This window comes from Zalophus californianus, chromosome 12 (assembly GCF_009762305.2).
Source record: "Zalophus californianus isolate mZalCal1 chromosome 12, mZalCal1.pri.v2, whole genome shotgun sequence".
Lineage (NCBI taxonomy): Eukaryota > Metazoa > Chordata > Mammalia > Carnivora > Otariidae > Zalophus > Zalophus californianus.
Window position 1 is genome coordinate 102,844,715 of NC_045606.1, and position 17,839 is coordinate 102,862,553.

General features: G+C 45.4%; 1 pseudogene; it reads left to right on the plus strand.

Moving 5' to 3' along the window:
• The first annotated feature begins 2,341 nt into the window (after positions 1-2,341).
• LOC113911814 overlaps positions 2,342-17,839 on the plus strand; it is a 46,431-nt pseudogene continuing 30,933 nt past the window's right edge.

A 17,839-nucleotide genomic window follows, 5' to 3' on the forward strand; every position in this document is an offset into this window, starting at 1 on the left:
TGATTTATCTTTTAACATCTTCCCTCTGTATTTTCCTTTGAAGAGTTCAATGTGTGGGTACGTGTTGTATTTTTGTTTTTTACATGTCAAAGCAGAGTAAGTTTTCTTTCATCTGATCTGCTTGTCTGTAGTGCAGAGCCAGGTTAATTCAAGGTAGAAAGAAAGAAATATTGAAACACACAGCAATCAAGTTGAATCTAGATGTGTCATTGTGTGTTACTGTTTCTCAACACCCCCTCCCCCTCCCCGGGGGGGGCTGTGTAAGGGAATCTATTTGGCATCACACATCTCTAGCAACTGAAAAAGTTTCTCTTTGTAACCTTTCTCAAGTTACCCTGTTTTTCCGAGGTGGTGAAGTTTTGTGGGTCAAATATGAAACAATTAGCAAATTCATTATGACAATGTTGTTTCCTAGAAATGTGAGATCAAGTAGTCACCTTAGAAGGAAGGGGCTTTATTTAAAAGTTAATGAAAGAACCTGGGGCAAAAATTCACATTATACCATCTGCCCACTGTTCACTCAGAGTGGCAGAGCATCATTTTGCGGAGGTGTGTCAGGCAGGGCCCCTTTCTGTCATGAAGAGGAGGGAGGTCACGTTGGACTTTTCTCAGGCATTCTGGGAATACCATGATGTCTAAACAAACATCAGAACATTGTGTTTAATATACAGATAGATCCATCTTCAGACACGTGGCCAAATGACTACCAAATACTCTACAGGTTGTGAGCAAAAGAAAGAAGGAAGAAGAAAAAGAGAATGAAATAAAAAAATTTGAAGTAATGCTTTTAAACTTCAGAATATATTAAAATTTCCTGGAGGGCTTGTTAAAATAAAGACTGCTGGGTCTTATCACCAGAGTTTCCAGTTCAGCCTGAAATGGCTTCAAGAATTGGGATTGATAACAAGTTTCAAGGTGCTGCTAATACTGCTGGGCAAGGCTCACTCTGGAAACCTCTGCTGTGATGTTTACGAGAGTAAGGATCTTTTCCCACAAAAAGACAGAGATAGCATCATTCCTAATGTGAAAGACTGAATGCTTTCCAAGATTGGAAACAGACAGGATGTCCACTCTCCCCAGTGGAAGAGAGAGAGAGAGGGAGAGAGGAGAAGAGAGAGAGACACACAGAGGGGGAGAGAGAGAGAGAGAGAGAGAGAGAGAGAGACAATCTGCTCAGAAAATCCCAAGGAATCCACAAATTATCAACTACTGAATTATCAACTATTGATAATAGGTGAGTTCATCAAAGCTTTAGGACACAGGGCACTTCTCTGCATTACCAACGAGCAATTGGAAACAAATTTAAAAATAATACCACTCAAAAATTATTTTGATAAAATTACCAACATATGTGCATTTCCTGTACACTAAAAATTAAAAATGTTGCCGAAATCATAGACAACCTAAATAAATTAGATTTACCACATTCATGAAATGAAAAACTCAGTATTATTTAAGATGTTATTTCTCCCCAAGTTAATATATAAATAATCCCAATCAAAACCTCCTAGGGCTTTGTTGAAAAACAGAAGTAGTCAAACTAATTACAGAGTGGAAATGAAAATACAAAGGAACCAGAATGGTCTAAACAATTCCGAAAAAGAGGAAGAGGGTCAGAGGACTTATATTTGTTGATTTTAAGACTTACTGTGTATCCACAGTAAACAAGACAAGGTGATATTTCCATAATGGCAGCCATATATGTCACAGAACAGAATAAACAGTCCAAAAATGTCTTATACCCATATAATCAATGGATTTTTTGGGCAGAAATCCCCAGAGTAATTCAAAGGGGGAAAGGATTGTCTTTTTAATAGATTCTGCAGCAAAAAATGGATATACATATGAATGAAAATGACCCTCAATATTTACTTGACACCATGCACAAGCATTACCTTGAAATGGATCATAGATCTAAATGTAGGAACTAAAACATGAAACTTCAGAGAGAAACCATAAGAGATGTCTTAGTGAAATTGGATGAGGCAGCGACTTTTCAAATAGGATCGAAAAAATCATAGCCATACAACAACAGGAAAGAGAAACCAGGTCTTACCTGAAGGCAGGATGCTGGCCCATCTGGCCGCAGAGCCCGCTGAGAGCCCAGCGCCCATCTCAGCCACAAGGGTCGGACTGCCCTGAAGCCAGGGAGCCATTCTGAAGCTTCCCGAACACTCGTTTGTTGGCCTCCAGAGAAGACGAGGCAGCACGGGGAGCAGGGTAAGGGCAAAGCAGGGCCAGGCAGGCGGGTCTGTGAAGTCCCACAACTCAGTTCTCGGTGCTGGACTTCCTTGGCCCTTGAACCATTGCAAGTCTTTCCTGCTTTTTAATAAGCAGAAAGATGTCTCCCAGTCCTGACACAAAGGACACCCTGTGGAATGTCCTCTTTGCACGGAGCCCTGGGGACTTCCCAGGTGGTACCAAGTCCTTCCTGTGCTATCAGGTTTACGGAATTTTGTCATCGACTTCATGCTGACGAGAATGGGCTTTGTCCCTCACGTGGAATATCTGGAGAACCCAGCAGTTTATAAGCCACTGTCCCAGGAAGAACTGAAAAGCATAAAGAATAAGAAAAACCAGAAACGCAATGAGAGAAAACAGAAAACACCAGAAAACTGAAACATTTGGCTAGTGTACGTGCTATACAAGAAACCCCCCCACCCCCGGTCTTTTGTAGGTCTGGCTCAGCACCTAGCAGCTTCAGAGGTTTGAAAATGACCAGAGCATTTTGGGAAGTTCGATAAAATACATGAAGATGTCATCAGTCACAGCCCCTCAGGGGCAGGTTCGCAAGGTCCAAGCTCATGAAACCCGCATCTGGTCAGAAGGCACTCGTAGAACCACACAACTCGTCGACAAGGCGACGGTGCCTGGCGGGACCCCGAGAGCATCTCAGGTACCAGTCAATACCGCAGTTACTCCCAAGGGAATTCGCAGCCTCCAGAGCCTGACCCCAAGTATCTACACGAACTGGGCACGAGGAGGGCAGCTTCACACAAGAGGAGATGCCGGTGGGTGAGCACCAAGGATATGAACAGAAGCTACTTCAAGAATTACGTGAGTCAAACCCCAACTGTCTTCAGCGACACATGGGTTCAGTGAACACGAATCAGAACGAGTGACACCACTGCAGAGCTATGATCCCCCACTAGCGAGGCTCAGATTCTCCCAGGGTCGGGAAAGCTGGGCATTTCCAGCACATGTCTGCAGGCACACACATGTCCCTCTGTCCGGTTTGCCCCAATCCAGTGCAGACATCCCCACCGGCTCATCCAGGGCACGGTCTCTTTCTGCAAGGGCCCTGACCAGGTCACAGTCGTCATTCTGACGGCTTCCGCTGTCCCAGCCCTTCCCAAGCAGGTCCCCTCCTGTCCACGGCTCCCCACCGCCCTGGTGGCCAGCCCACAGAAGCAATCCAAGTGCTGTCCTCGATGCCGGCAAACGGCGTGTGGCTTTGGTTCTTCTGAACAACCAACTCGGGTTTTGATCCCATTGGTGCCACTCACAGAGCCTTTGCCGACCTGGCTGATGAGATGCTGTTGGTCCAACACCAGCCTTCCCTCTGGCCTTCACCTCTTCACACCCTGGCCACCACGGTCGGGCTCTGGGTCCTGCGTGCCGATGACAAGCCCGGCTCTCATCATATCCCGTCCCTCTTGCCACAGAGGTTCCCACAACGTCAGCAGCAATGAGTTATGTCTACACCCCAAAGAGCCCCTACGGGTGTTCCTCATGCCTCCAACTACTGTGTTAGCTCATGGTTGCTGAAGTATTTCTTCATTATGCCTGCAATGCACTGCATCAGCATGAGAATTCTGGCATTGTTTCTCAGGAGTGATATTATTTTTAACTCACAAAATTAAACTAGTAGTGCTAATTAAGATCCTAGATGAGATTAGCCAGAATTGTTCTTATTTTGGCTCTCTTACTGAAAATGTGCAAAGATAATGGTAGCCCCTTGTTTTCTGATTTGTGAAAAAAAAAAAAGGTAATATCCTAATATAGTCACGAAAAATTTGAAAATTAAGAATAAAATGTCTACTCCATTCTTTGAATACTTGAGAAGAAGGAATACATATGAAGCAAAATTGGTGGTGTCGCTACCAAGGCCAGAAGGATGTGGTCAGCAATATTTTAGTTGTATGGATTTATTTCCCATATTAGGCATCACACATTTAGAAACTGCTTTTGTTGTCTCTCATTTGAACTTTCTTTTTGAATGGTTATTAATTATATAGAAAAGGTTCAAAGATAACTATTATCAACCAAATGCAATATCTCTTTTCTAATGTACTCCCAGTATACTGGCAGAGGCCTTAAAAACAGAATTTCAACTTACAGTTGACTTATGAGAAAGTTGAATGTAGTGTAACATTTTCATTGAACAAATGGTTGTTCTGTGGGAGATCTGTTTGGAAACTTGTTTAGTAATTGAAATGGGATAATAAAACGATATGACAGGAGGAGACTAAGGTGGAGAAGAGATTGGGGACCCTCTAAAATTAGGCCACGGAAGTTGTCATAGATAATTTTAATTTAGTTTATCACCAAGGAGAGTAGGGTACTTTATTAGGACATAATGTGGGCGCCTGGGTGGCTCAGATGGTTAAGCGTCTGCCTTCGGCTCAGGTCATGATCCCAGGGTCCCGGGATCGAGTCCCGCATCGGGCTCCCTGCTCAGCGGGGAGTCTGCTTCTCCCTCTGCCTCTCTCTCTCTCTCTCTCTCTGACTCTCATGAATAAATAAATAAATAAAAAAACATTAAAAAAATAGAACCTATTAGGACATAATGTGAAGTGATGCTTTTGGATAATATGCAATTTTCTGGTCATGAAATAAACCGGAATCAATTCTGAGCGCTGGACAAAAGCTGATTCAGAACACATGATACTGTTCTGTCTAAATTAAGCATCTGGGGAGAAAGGGGCAAGTCAGATCTCCTCTAGAGATTTTCAAAAACCAATTGTGATGAAAGATATGCCTTTATTTGTTAAAAATATGAAAATAACTTGAATACCAAAAAAGGAAGGCCAGAGATTTAAAATAATAACAATAATTTAAAATGCCTTATTAGGAGAGGATACATAATACTGTGTTTGAGTTTTCAAGGTTCCCTCACCATCTGAAGTCTGGTGACTTCCTATTAGATATAATATACAAATTAAAAGGCTTCAACTGGAGACACAGTGCATAAACTAAAATCCGTTCTACATATCCTTCGATTTGGTTAACTGAGGGTATAGAAAGTTACCTAGCCATTTATATTACTTTCGTAAAATTCTGCATCAATGACAATCTCTAATTTCTATTTTGATATGATTTTAGGACAGCATCACAAGAAATTTAGAAAACATTAACAAAAGATGGTAGACTTAATGAAGAAGACAAATCAGATTTCCTCAGAATTTCACACTTTTGTTTTTCAAGAAACGGTGTAATGAAGATGGAGGGGCAAGCCACAGACTTAGAAAATATTTGCAAAACGTGTAACCGATAAAGGACTTGCATCCAAAATACATATACACACACTTGCAACTCAATAACAGGAAAATAAACAATTCGATTCTTTAAATAGGCAAAATAACTTTGAATAGACACTTTACCAAAAACGATATGATTGCCAAAGACCACAAGGTGCTCGATATCTTTAGTTGTGAAGGAAATTTTTTAACTCCAATGACATACTATGATGTAATTACTAGAAAGGCTAAAATTTAGAGAAAGTTTTGGTGAAGATGTGGAGTAATGAGAACTCTCAGGAACACAGCTGTTTCTGTTTCTGAGAAACACTGGTGGGAATATGAAATGGTACAAACCGTCTGATGGTTTCTCACAAAGTTAAACATATACTTATCCTACAATTCAGCAATTCCAATCTTAGGCACTTTCCCCAAAGAAATGAAAATATGCCCACACAAATACTCATACTCAAATGTTCATAACACTTTTATTCATCTTAGCCCCAGACTGAATGCAACCCCAAAGCCATTAACCAATAAGTAGATAAACTGGTATAATCCTAAGGTAGAATACTCCTTGTCGATAAAATTAATCCAACTACTGATACATGCAACAACATGAATGAATACCTAAAGCGTGATATGGAGAAGCCAGAAACATACATATATATGTACTGCATGATTCCATTTATATGAAGTAACAGAAAAGGCAAAACTCTAGTTAAGTTGGCTGATTACTGATTACCAAAAGTTAAGGGAAGACTTTTCCGGGGTGATGGAAATGTTCTTTATCAGGATTGTGGAGATGGCTACGTGACTCCATGCATTTATCAAAACTCATCAAACCGTACCCTTAAAATTGCTGAATTGTATTTGATATCTATTTTAACTCAGTAAGTCTGATTTTAGAAAGTAACGACACTGGCTTGGCTATGCAGTTAATTAAATAAAACTAATTGTTTATTAGTCTCAGCTTGTACTTTTACAAGGCACTTCACACGTCTCTACAAGGGAAGAAAGGAGGAAATGTGTCCTCAACATGTATCACAACCCAACCCCGCGAATCTAGTCAAGCTACAAATTCTAAGCTCCCTGGTCTTTTCTGCCTTCTAGCACTGAGTATTGTGCTAGTGAGGCAGGGGCTGCACGGCTCAGACCTCCTCCCAGGAGAACCTGCCTTTTGGCCCCCCAGGATGTGGGCAGTGTCCAGCGGCAGCGCCTCCCACGGCAGGTAAACCAGTAGCACACATTGCCCGGGCGGGGCAAGGTCCGCAGGGCTGGTCTGTTTCTGCCCTCTCCTTGACGCATAGTCTATGCTCCAAGTCTCTCCATCTGGGTTGTCTGAGACTTTTCAGACCTTTATTATGGTCTGAGGGCCCCACTGTCCAGTTCTGCTTCATCATTTTTATTTTTCATAGCATTATTCCCCAGGCACCTTCTGGTATGCCAAACCCCACCACCTGTCTGCGTCAAAGCACCTGACCTGAGGCACTTGCAGAACAACAGAGTTGTTTTTATTAGGAGGCATTTGGCCTTGTGTAAGCTGTGTTAGTTCAGCAACCATCCTCGGATATCCAATGTGCTCATGCTGTCGTGATGCTGTGCGTGTGTGCATGCATGTGTGAATGTGTGTGCTCACACCTGTTCACAGGCAGGCACATACGCTGTTGGCCATGTGTGCGTCTGGGTCAAAGGATAAGCCCTCCTCCCCTCATAGGCACTCACGTGATACTATATGTCTGGGGTTAAAATGCATTCCTGTGAAAGGTTTATTTTGAGCTATGGCCAGGTAGACACAGAAAACACATCCGAAGAGAGCAAGAATGATGCATGGGATTTCAGGCCAAGAGAAATCAAGGATTCCGCCCAAAGTCAAGTACCTGTTCCCCACATCAGCTGCCTGAGAACCAAAAGAAAATCTCACCTCTACCATCCTGTAGCGAGGGGTACTGCCTTCTTTTCCTCCCCTCCAGCCATCATCTTTACTGGTAATTAGGCACTTACGCCGTGGGATGAACCAAGATACCCTCTCTCCATCCCAACTGCTTCCTCATCTCTATCTGGAGAGAAATGGGGATGAGAATGAATCCCCAGTGGCTCACAGAGATCCAGCACCAGCTTGTGTGGGGGCGCATGTACATGCAGAAAGAGACGCACACAAATGTCAAACACTTCCTCAGCACCATATTGCAAGGCTAACGGCTCCGGAGATTTGCTGAAATCCCGATTCTTCATCATGTGAGACAGAACGGGATTTCTTTGGAAGAAAATTCATGCTTGATATGAAATGTATGCTTCTGGCAAACCTAATGGTATGATCCTACCAGTTTTCTCCAAATGTGAGGATCAAGATGGAGCCCACAGCCATTCCTGGAAGAAAGAGTGAACCAGAAGCAGAAACCTGAAAACTGCCTTCCTTCTCGGCTTGGGAGGCAGTGGAAGCCCGATGGAACGGAGGAGGAAGAATGCAGGGGTTTCCCTTGGCAACCCTGTCGTGGGCAGACGTGTCCCGCACCCCACCCTGCTCTCTACAGAACGCGGGGGGAGGCTAGTGAAAGTCCAAACTCTCAGTCCTCCTCTCTGCACGGCTCTTGGGTCCGAACCAGTCATGACTGAGGAATTTCAACAGAAAGTGATAGAATGCCCAACCCAAGCCATTTCCAAAAGTAAGATTTTTTTTTTCTAGAAAACAAATGATCATGATAATTTCTGAAACCTTGAAAGCAAGCGGCATTTACCAACATTGGCAAGGGTTCCTCATTGTCATTTCAGAAAGAGGCAACTTCATCCAAAGCTCATGTGTGTTCCAGCCAGAACCCAGTCCCATGATCATCCACCTCATGACTCCTTCCCCATGTTTTTTCCTCATGGGTCCAAGAACGACAAGCCCTGGTGTGTATATAAAGGGTACTTTGCGCCCAAGATGCTTATTATAACATGTAGGTCTATCGTTAATTGCAAACCTGCTAGATCTATATTTTCAATGGTTTACACTGTTTGTCATCAAATTCACGGTGCCACTGATTTTTAAGTACTATTGGAAACTCCTGGGTAGTATTTCATCAGACAAAGTTTGCATGGTTGATGTTGTGACAAGAAGGACTCTCTAGAATATTCCACTGGTCTTTCAATAAAAGAAGAGTGAAAACCAAGCTCAAAGTTGCTAACGTGATGGAGCGGGAAAGACAGAGGTTGGTAAGCAGGGGAGGGAGAACTAGGTTCTGCCCCAGACGGGACTCCGGTGAGACGGGGCTCCAGGGGTGTGGGCGGGGGAGCTCTGAGTCAGTACATGACTCCCCAGGTGTGGGGCCAGGCCCAGCTCTCGTCCTTTGCTGAGCAGTGATGAACGCACATCACCCCCACAGGGAAGAAGCTGTGGTCTATCTGGACTCCAGAGCCATCACTAACACACATCGATCATGAATATTAGCTGAAAACGGGAATCGCCACCTTCCCCACACACTGGACAACTGTGGTTTCCCGATGATAAAGCTGTTAGGAATTAATTAATAAATCTCTGACTCTAGAGAACAAAAAACCACTTTCTGTGGGGAAGGGATGGTTTTCAGGACTTAGGACCTTCCCGGTGTTTCTGGCTTTGCCTGGGTGTCTGCGTTAGCAGCCGCCTTTCAACAGCCTTGGCCTGACACTGTCTCTCTCTCTCGGTTGTGTGTGCACAACATAAAGAGATCACCTCTGACTTCTCCAGTGACACCACTTACCCTGCCTCACACCACACACACACACACACACACCGTACATACACCACACACACACACGTCATACGCTACACGCACACACAACACACCACACACACACACCCCGCCATCCACCACCGCTGCCTTTTTGGACATAGCGCCCAGAAGGCCTGTTGTCCCCAGGGCAGTCACACGCGGCTGTGAGCCCCAGAGGGGCATGGGAACACACCCGAGAGATTCCTCGTGGGCACCCAGCTCTCCCGAGACGCAGACGCCCTTGGTGTGGGGATTTCAGGGGTCCCCCCTGTTCTCCGCCTGACGTGGCGGCTCAGGAAAAGTGAAGCCAGCCGTCTTGGGGAAACGCCAGAAGAGAAGGCTATCCCCCAGCGGCACCTGGCACTGTAGACAGGGCACCAGGCTGTCCCCCGGCTCCCAGGCCACCGGGGCAAGGCCCGTGGGTCAGACTCACACCGAGGGAGGGAGAGCGCGATGGGTCAAGAGGGGCTCCTGGCTGGGTTGTCTCAGACGTTTGCCAGGAGCGACAGTCACTCCCCACTGGGACCTTCATGTTAATGCGCGGCAGGGAGTACTGCCCCGCTGCCCAGACTGGCACGAGCCACAGAGGAAGTTGTGGTGCCCAGTGGGAAGAGAGCGTGGGGTGGAAGGGAAGGAAGTGAGCGAGGAGGGTCACTGACGGGGCGCCTGGCCAGAGGGGGCGGGAGGCAGCTGGAGGGGACGTAGGAGATGTGGCCACAGTCTGGCGCCCGGGAAGGAGGCCGGAAGGCCCCTCTGCAAACAGCCACAGGCTTTCAGTGCCCAGCTTTGAGCGGGAACTTCCAACTTGCAGAGATGCGTCAGAAAATGGGGCTAATGAGCACCTGGAAAGAGCGGGAGGACCGGGAGCTAGGGGAGCCTGGGACCCTGCAGGGAGATCACACACACTCTAGCACCTTTGGTGAAGTTTGTTTTCCGTTGTAAAATCAATATATGCTCACTGTAGATAACCGAGAAAATACAGAAAGACAGAGTGAAGGATAAAAGCAGATACTGATTCCCTCAGTGAAAGGCAATTATTATTAATAATATATTTAAAAGACGATTACGATTAATAATACATTTATTTCCTTCTGGTTCTTATCCTATGCAAAGGTGAGATCACATTACCCCAAAAAAAGCAGGATATGAAAGTGTACATTTAACATATTGCAAGTGTCATGATTTGTTCAGAGAAAAAGAAGGTATGTTTCCTTAGTTCTGAAGTGGGAGGCCTTTCCAGCTCAGTAAGGGCACGACTTCTTACATAGAAACACAGTATCAGGGGCGCCTGTGTGGCTCAGTTGGTTGGGCAACTGCCTTAGGCTCAGGTCATGATCCTCGGGTCCTGGGATCGAGTCCCACATCGGGCTTCCCTTGCTCTGTGGGGAGTCTGCTTCTCTCTCTCCCTCTACCTGCCACCCCCCCACTTGTGCTCTCTCTCTCTCTCTCTCTCTGTCAAATAAAGAAATAAAATCTTTTATAAAAAAAAAAAAAGAAACAGTATCAGACACTCAATGACTTTCTAGAAAAGCCTGTGCTCTCAACTTATTACTGCCTAAATAAGCAAAAATATGCACAAATGTACTAAACAGCTGCTTCTTTTTAAATATCACTTAGTCCAGGATAATTACCAATGAAGTGATTCATTTTGAATTTGCCCAGTCTGGGGACAAACGGAAAAATTAAACATGAGCTTCTACTGCACTAAGTATTTACACCATGAAGAGTTCCTGAAGAATCCCAAAAACTTACTCCTGTGGGGATTTTGGTGACAGTCCTTTCAAAAATGGGAATCCCCCCCTACTCCTTAATCCATGCCTTACCATATTCCTCAAAGGGCTGTTTGCCCCTTGCTTTCATAGCCTCTAACCCCCCACCCCATCTCCCATCAAGTATTTAATTGCTTGTTCTCTGGCTCCTCCACTAGAAGGAGCGGCCAGATTCTTTGTTTGCTAATCCCCATCCGTAATCCCAGCACCTGGGAAGTGTCTGGCCCACACAAAAAATCCTCAATAAATATTTCATTGAATGTTGATTTTTTAAAATGATTTAACCTCCTTCAAGAATATTGCAGGTGGAACAGGAAGGAAGACCCAAGATTTTAGTCTAATCTAGTACTCAGTTGGACCCACTACTTTAAGCAATTCCTCATGGAAAATACTCTCTCTCTAGATGAGTCAGTCTTTTCGACTCCCCCTTCCACCCCGCCCCTGTTCTTCCCTGAAATGGCATTTACATGGATGAGGAGTGTGGGTCATTCTGTTGAGTTCCCCACCCAGATCCAGTCTCCATCCCCTCCGTCAGGTCTGTGTTTCCAGGGAGGAGGACTCTGTCGACCATGGCCTGGGCCCCCTGGCACTCTGGCTTCTGGCTGGGTCTGGCCAACGGAAGGAGACTGGTAGGAGATAAGGAACAGGAGGATGATGTGTCTGAATATTTCTCTCCCATCTCTTCCTTGCTTGGCCAACGTGGTTCTTCCGACGGGAGTAACCCTACCTCTTCTCTTGTTGGGCAGCCCCTCTTCCATGGCTCCAACCCCACCAGGTCCCAAGAGCAGTCTCCTCCCCTCATCGCTTCCGGTCTAGGCTTGGTAACCATTTCCTGCTCTTGCTGCCCAGAGCGATTCAACATCTTTTGTTGGATCCCTTAAACCTGCCGCATCTTTAAATTCTCTTCAAATCCCGAGCTGCCTGTCGCTTCTGTCTCCCCCTGGACTCCCTCTTAGACACACAGGGAGCCCGTCTGTCCTCATGGCACAAAGGACAAGGTGTGTCCCCAGCCTCGTGTGGTCTCAGAGCATAAGCACCGTCTGGGGGACCCGGGACAGGCTTACCGCGGCACTGCTACCTCGGGGGGTGCTGCGCTCGCCGTAACTCACCGTCTCCAGCTGTCCTAACGAGCCCAGCACAGGGTGGTCTCTCTCACCGCTCACACAGCCTGGCCCTCCCTCTGAGTGAGACTGTTTTCCATTCAACCCCAGGTGGAGTCACAGCCATCACCGCAGCCTCCCCAGAAGGTCAACAAAATCCTTGAGGCCCCCCCACATCATGCGGAGTCCCATTTTGTTCTGCTCTCTCCCCTCTCTCCACCCAAATCCCACAAGTCTGTCTTCTCTCAGGTTCTCAAGTTGGGCATGGCGCAAGTTGTGCCTTCAAATATTTTTCAGCCACTTGAGCCCAGCTTAAACTTCCAAGTCTTTGGCCTGGCCCGTGAAATCTTGCTCACTTTCAGACCTTGCCTTCCTTGTCTTCTCAGGGCTGAAGAGACAGGAATGATCCTTCCCACTCCTGTCTTGGCAGGGTGGCTCGGTTTTCTATGCTCCATTCTTCACTCTCCCGGAGGTCCAACCAATCTCACCCTCTTTGTGTCAAGGCATTTTCTCACACAGTTATGGGAGTGGCACATTCCGAATCGGTGGGGCAGGCTGGAGATCCAGGCAAGAGTTGACGCTGCACTCTTGAGTCTGAATTCCCCAGGGCAGCAGGCTGGAAACTCAAGCTTCTCTGATGAAGTCCTGAAAATAATTCCTTCTGCAGGACACCCCAATCCTTGCTCTTAAAGTCCTCTGATTGGATGAGACCCACCTCCCATAAGGTGGTAATTGCCTTTACTCACAGTCTGCTGATTTAAATGTTAATCTTTACTCAAAGTTTACTTATAAAATGTTAATCACATAAAAAATGCCTTCACAGCAACATCTAGACCCATGTTTGACCAAACAACGGGGCACCACAGGCCAGCCAAGTTGACATATATTGTTACTATCACGCTGGCATATTTATTTAATCACTTTAAAAGGAGGCTCTCACCTCCTGCCTTAGTTCAAGTGAGCTGAGGAGCAGACACGAAGGTGATGTTAGACACGCAAGAGGCTTATGGGGGGAAGGGTGCAGGAGGAGGTGGGAGCGGGTCTGATACCTGGGTAAGGGGACAGGGAGAGAAGACGTTTGAGCTCTGGGTCTCTGATGCAGTGCAGCTTGGAGGAAAGTCTGGCGAGGCTGAGGAGGCCTCCTCAAGCCAAAGTTACTTGGTGGAAGAATCCCATCTTTTGTCAAAATTGGCCTGTGTTTTTTTACCTATGTTGCCCAGTAATTGTCTGTGAGTAGCCTGTGGGAAGCGTGGCGTCAGAATTTGGGGGGCTGCTGGGAGGGGGCAACACTTTGTGCCATCAGTCCACTGTGCCCCCACAGCAGGAAATGATGTATTTTCAGGACTGTTTCACCTCCCCCATTAATATAGTTAACTCCACGAGTATACAGTTATATCCACGCACCTTCTAAATACACACACCTTCTTAATACGGGCATTTATGTATTTATTTCACAAAGGTCCCAATGCTATCCGTCAGCATTGGGCTTCTTTTATTCTAATTTATTTTTTTAAGGTTTTACTTTTTTTTTTTTTTAGATTTATTTATTTATTTTAGAGACGGGGTAGGGACAGAGGGAGAGGGGCAGAGAGAATCTCAGACAGATTCCCAGCGGAGCAGGGAGCCCGATGCGGGGCTCCATCCCAGGACCCTGAGATCATGACCTGAGTTGAAACCAAGAGTCAGACGCTCAACCGACTGAGCCACCCAGGTGCCCCTAGATTTTTTGTTTTAAAAGTAATCTCTACACCTAACGTGGGGTTTGAACTTGCAACTCCGAGACCAAGAGTCACACACTCTACCAACTGAGCCAGCCAAGCACCCCCCAGGATATGTGCATTTAGAGGAATTCCCTACATAGAAAGAGAGGAAGCTTCAGTAGGACTAGAAAAGAGTGACCAAGATGACCAAGAGCCCCAGAAAGACTGTTTTAGTTGGGGAGATACTTTTTTAAATGTTAAAAGAAGAAAAAAAATAAGTTTCAAATTGATGCTTGTAGCCATATATATATATATATATATATACACACACATGGAATTCCTAGCTGTGAAAGGAGATCAAAGGGCAAACCAAAAAAGAGATTTTGTACTGTTGGATTTTATTCTGTGTTTTCTTGCTGGTTAGATTTATGTTCCTGAGATATGAAAAGGAGATGAACATGTTCTTATTCATGTATGGGTGTGGGTGTTGTCTAAGTGCACAGATGAAATGAGATGGATCTTATTATCACTGAAGGGGTGGAAGGATGTGTTTTGATATAACTCTTGGCTGTGATTTTTCCTTGTGATTATCAGATCAATATAAAGAAATTGTGCAGCTAGGGTAATGAAAAGAAATGAATTCGTCAGAAAATATATTGGGTTTATGTAAGAAATAAGTAAATATTCACTTAGAACACGAGAGACTTCAGTTTGGTAAGCAATTGTAACAGTGGGTTCTCTGCTGCATTAATTTATTTGTTTATACTCTCTGGAACATTTAAAAGGCTGTAAAATGATCTAAAATATTATTTTGATAAGACTTCTGACGAGTGTTGGAAACTAAAACATAAAACCTGGAGAAAACATTCAAATACTCAGATTCTGCCCATCCTACCAAAAGGTAAGAGCAATACATCTTCTGGAGTCAATTCTACTTTTATCTCCTGACCACTCTGGAGAGATACTCACCCTCAGGGACTACTGAAGGCCACACTGCCATATGATGTTGTGTATCAATATTGTGAATGTGTGCATGTGTGCGCGTGCAGGTGTCATGGCAGGGCCGAGAGAGAGATGGAGAAGGGCTGTAAGGACAGACAAGACGTAGGGCTGGGCATTAGTTCCATTGTGGTCTTCATCAACACTTCCCTCATTCTTTCAGGGAGACAGTGGATATGCTCTCAATCTTAACTAAAGTCCCAATCATATTGATACATCCCAACCTGGGACGTTCCAGGTTGACTCTGAAGCCAATTCTTTAGAAGAGATCCATCAACCAGCTAGATCTTTGAGATGTGCCCTTGAGATCACGTCACGTCTGAGAGAAGTATGATTGCTGAGCTCAACTTTCCAATCTTTAGGCGCTTGAACCCAATAAAGCATCAGTGCACAAGCCGTGCCAGACAATACTGATGTGAACGCTTCACAACTGCATGGTCACCACGAAGTGTGAACCACACTCAAGTTGTAAAACAACAACAGCAACAAAGGGGGCGAATGTTCTACGTCATGCAAGAAATGAATGACCTCAGGGAGTGAAGCCCACTTTTCACCTACTTAGTTTTGCTGTTTCCATTGGGAACATTTTCCAAGCAGCTAATTCTGAGCCAACAGTCAAGGGAGCCTCACATCTCCTCATTATATTTAGATGCACTTCTCCCTCATCTAGGTGAAAACGTGATTTTCACATAAAATAGAAAAACAGGGCGGATATTAAATTGTATGCACTCTGTAATTATAGCCAGTATCATTGGGAAATGCTTCTGATGCAGTCTATTGCAATGATAGCACAGTGTTTTATTGAATAGATGTACTAGTCTCAGTTTAGTTATCGGAGAAAATCTGAACTGATTTTTAATGAGTTCAGCTGATGTTGTAAAATTCCTGTATTAAATATATGGTTATCATATCCATTGATGCCGCATATTAAGCATGTCTGCATTTACACTGTATTTCCATACATGCATCTATAATTTCTCATTAATACCGAAGTTAGCAGCAATTTAATGCTAACGGTGAATTCTCAAAGAACTTGTTTTTCCGGCACTGTTCATGTCAACTCCTTTCTGTATTTCTTCAGACTTGCACAGTCATTACCACTCTGCCAAAAAAACTGAAACGAGTCACATTTGTCTTGACTTCAAAGTCCATTCTTTTCGAAGCACTTAAATTCTTTTTCATCCGCTCCAACACCCTCCTGAGGCTCCCAGCATCCATCGGCCCCATCTTTCCCCTTAATGATTCAAAATGCCAGTTAACTTATGGGCTAACTAGTAACTTATAGGCTACCTCTCCCAGTAACCACCCGCATTCCAAAAGAATATCCATCAACAAAGACTGAGCTTATTATTGTTTTATTAGAAGACACTTATTATTGAAAGATACTAAACTCATCTGGGAGACACTGAGGGGAAGAAATACACAGGACCTGTGCAGCATTCTCTCTTCCCATTTTGGATCCAACACAGCTGCTCCTGCAACTCTGCAGGGAAAGGAAAAAGAAAGAACTCTCCAGAGGATAGAGAGAAAGCGGGACCGGTCCATCATCCAAGGAGACCCCCACCCTCAGGATGGTGGCCCTCACGGCGCTGCCCCCAGCATTCCCACACAGCCTGGGCCAGTGGCTGCTGTGAACCCCTCCTCCGTGCACGCCCACTCCAGAACCATGAAGAATGCCTGAGGAGGGCAATACTTAACTCGAAATAAAGAATCAGAACATTTCAGATCCTCGGTGACCTGTGCAGAGAGCATCACGTTCTCTAATCTTAGGACCAGATAGTCCACGCGAGGCTGGTCTGCACAGCAGCAATATTGCACGCTAGTCTCCAAAAAAAGAGCAATGGATTTGGAAACTGTCCACATCAGAGTCCCGGAAGGTCACTGCCGCATCAAGAACCTCGATGAGTAAAGCACAGGTTGTTTGAACAACTAAGGACAGTCACCATAAGGGATGCCAAGCAGAAGGGGAGAAGATAAGGGATTGGGCATTGGTGTTGAACTGCCCCCCTTCTCTGGCCGCGCCCCTCCTCCCAGGAGAGGAGGCCGGGTCTCTGACCCAGCACCCTTTTCTCCTGCATGGTAGTGTATGGCTGTGTGTGTGATACTATCCCAGGAAAATCAGGTGAGGTTTTATATTTCTGGGTTGTACCTTGTTTTAAGATCCTTCCATAGAAACATGAATATGCAAGGGTACAAGTTAGTTACTGGCTACCTGAAATGTGCTCATTAGGAATCACCTATCTGGGACCGTGTTCTTCCCAGTGGCTGAGACTGGCTTTGGTTTATAGTGACCTCAGTGGTCAGAATGTCAGGCTGAGGCCCCTTGACATGAAGACACGGAGCTTTGTGACTGTGAATTATTTTCTCTCTCCACAATATCTGGCTTTCAAAACAATTTTCTCACTCTGGACAAAACAAGTCAGCTTTGAGACTCTAAAGTCCCATCCTGGATGTCAAAAGCCGAACACTATGTTTTTCTTTCTCTTTGCATTTTGGCTATAACAATCCTAAATCTCCATGAGGCAAAGGGGTTCCTCTGGCCGAGCAGAGGAGGTCAGCAATAAGGAAACACCAAAGAGAAAGCATGTGAAATATTTCAAGAAATATTATTCCCACCACACAGCTGGGGCGTGATACCTTCCTACCATCCACAGGTGAGCTTCTTGAGTTAGTTTTTCTGATTTATTGGCACCCAGTTATGTCCTCACCATTCCTCTGAAATTGCTACTGCCACATGTCACCAGCAGATTGCTCATTGCTAAAGCCAGCGAACACTACAGGAGTTGGAATGTACCCACTTCCGTACAGAAAACCCTCACCCTTCTGTGGCTTCAGGCAGCTGGTCTTTCTGAAGGCTCTCTTATGTCAGCCCAAGGTGGGGGTCAGGCACCTTCTATCTCATGAAGCCACCAAGCTCGCCCTCCAAGGTCACTGCAGATGGGGGCACGGAGAGGAGGGGGCACACCTGGGATAATGACAGGGGGGCAGGTGTCTAAGGGGAAAGCATCACCCCCGCGCACAGGACATCGGCCAGATGGTCACACGGCTCCTGTCTACATGCAATGAGCGGGGATACGC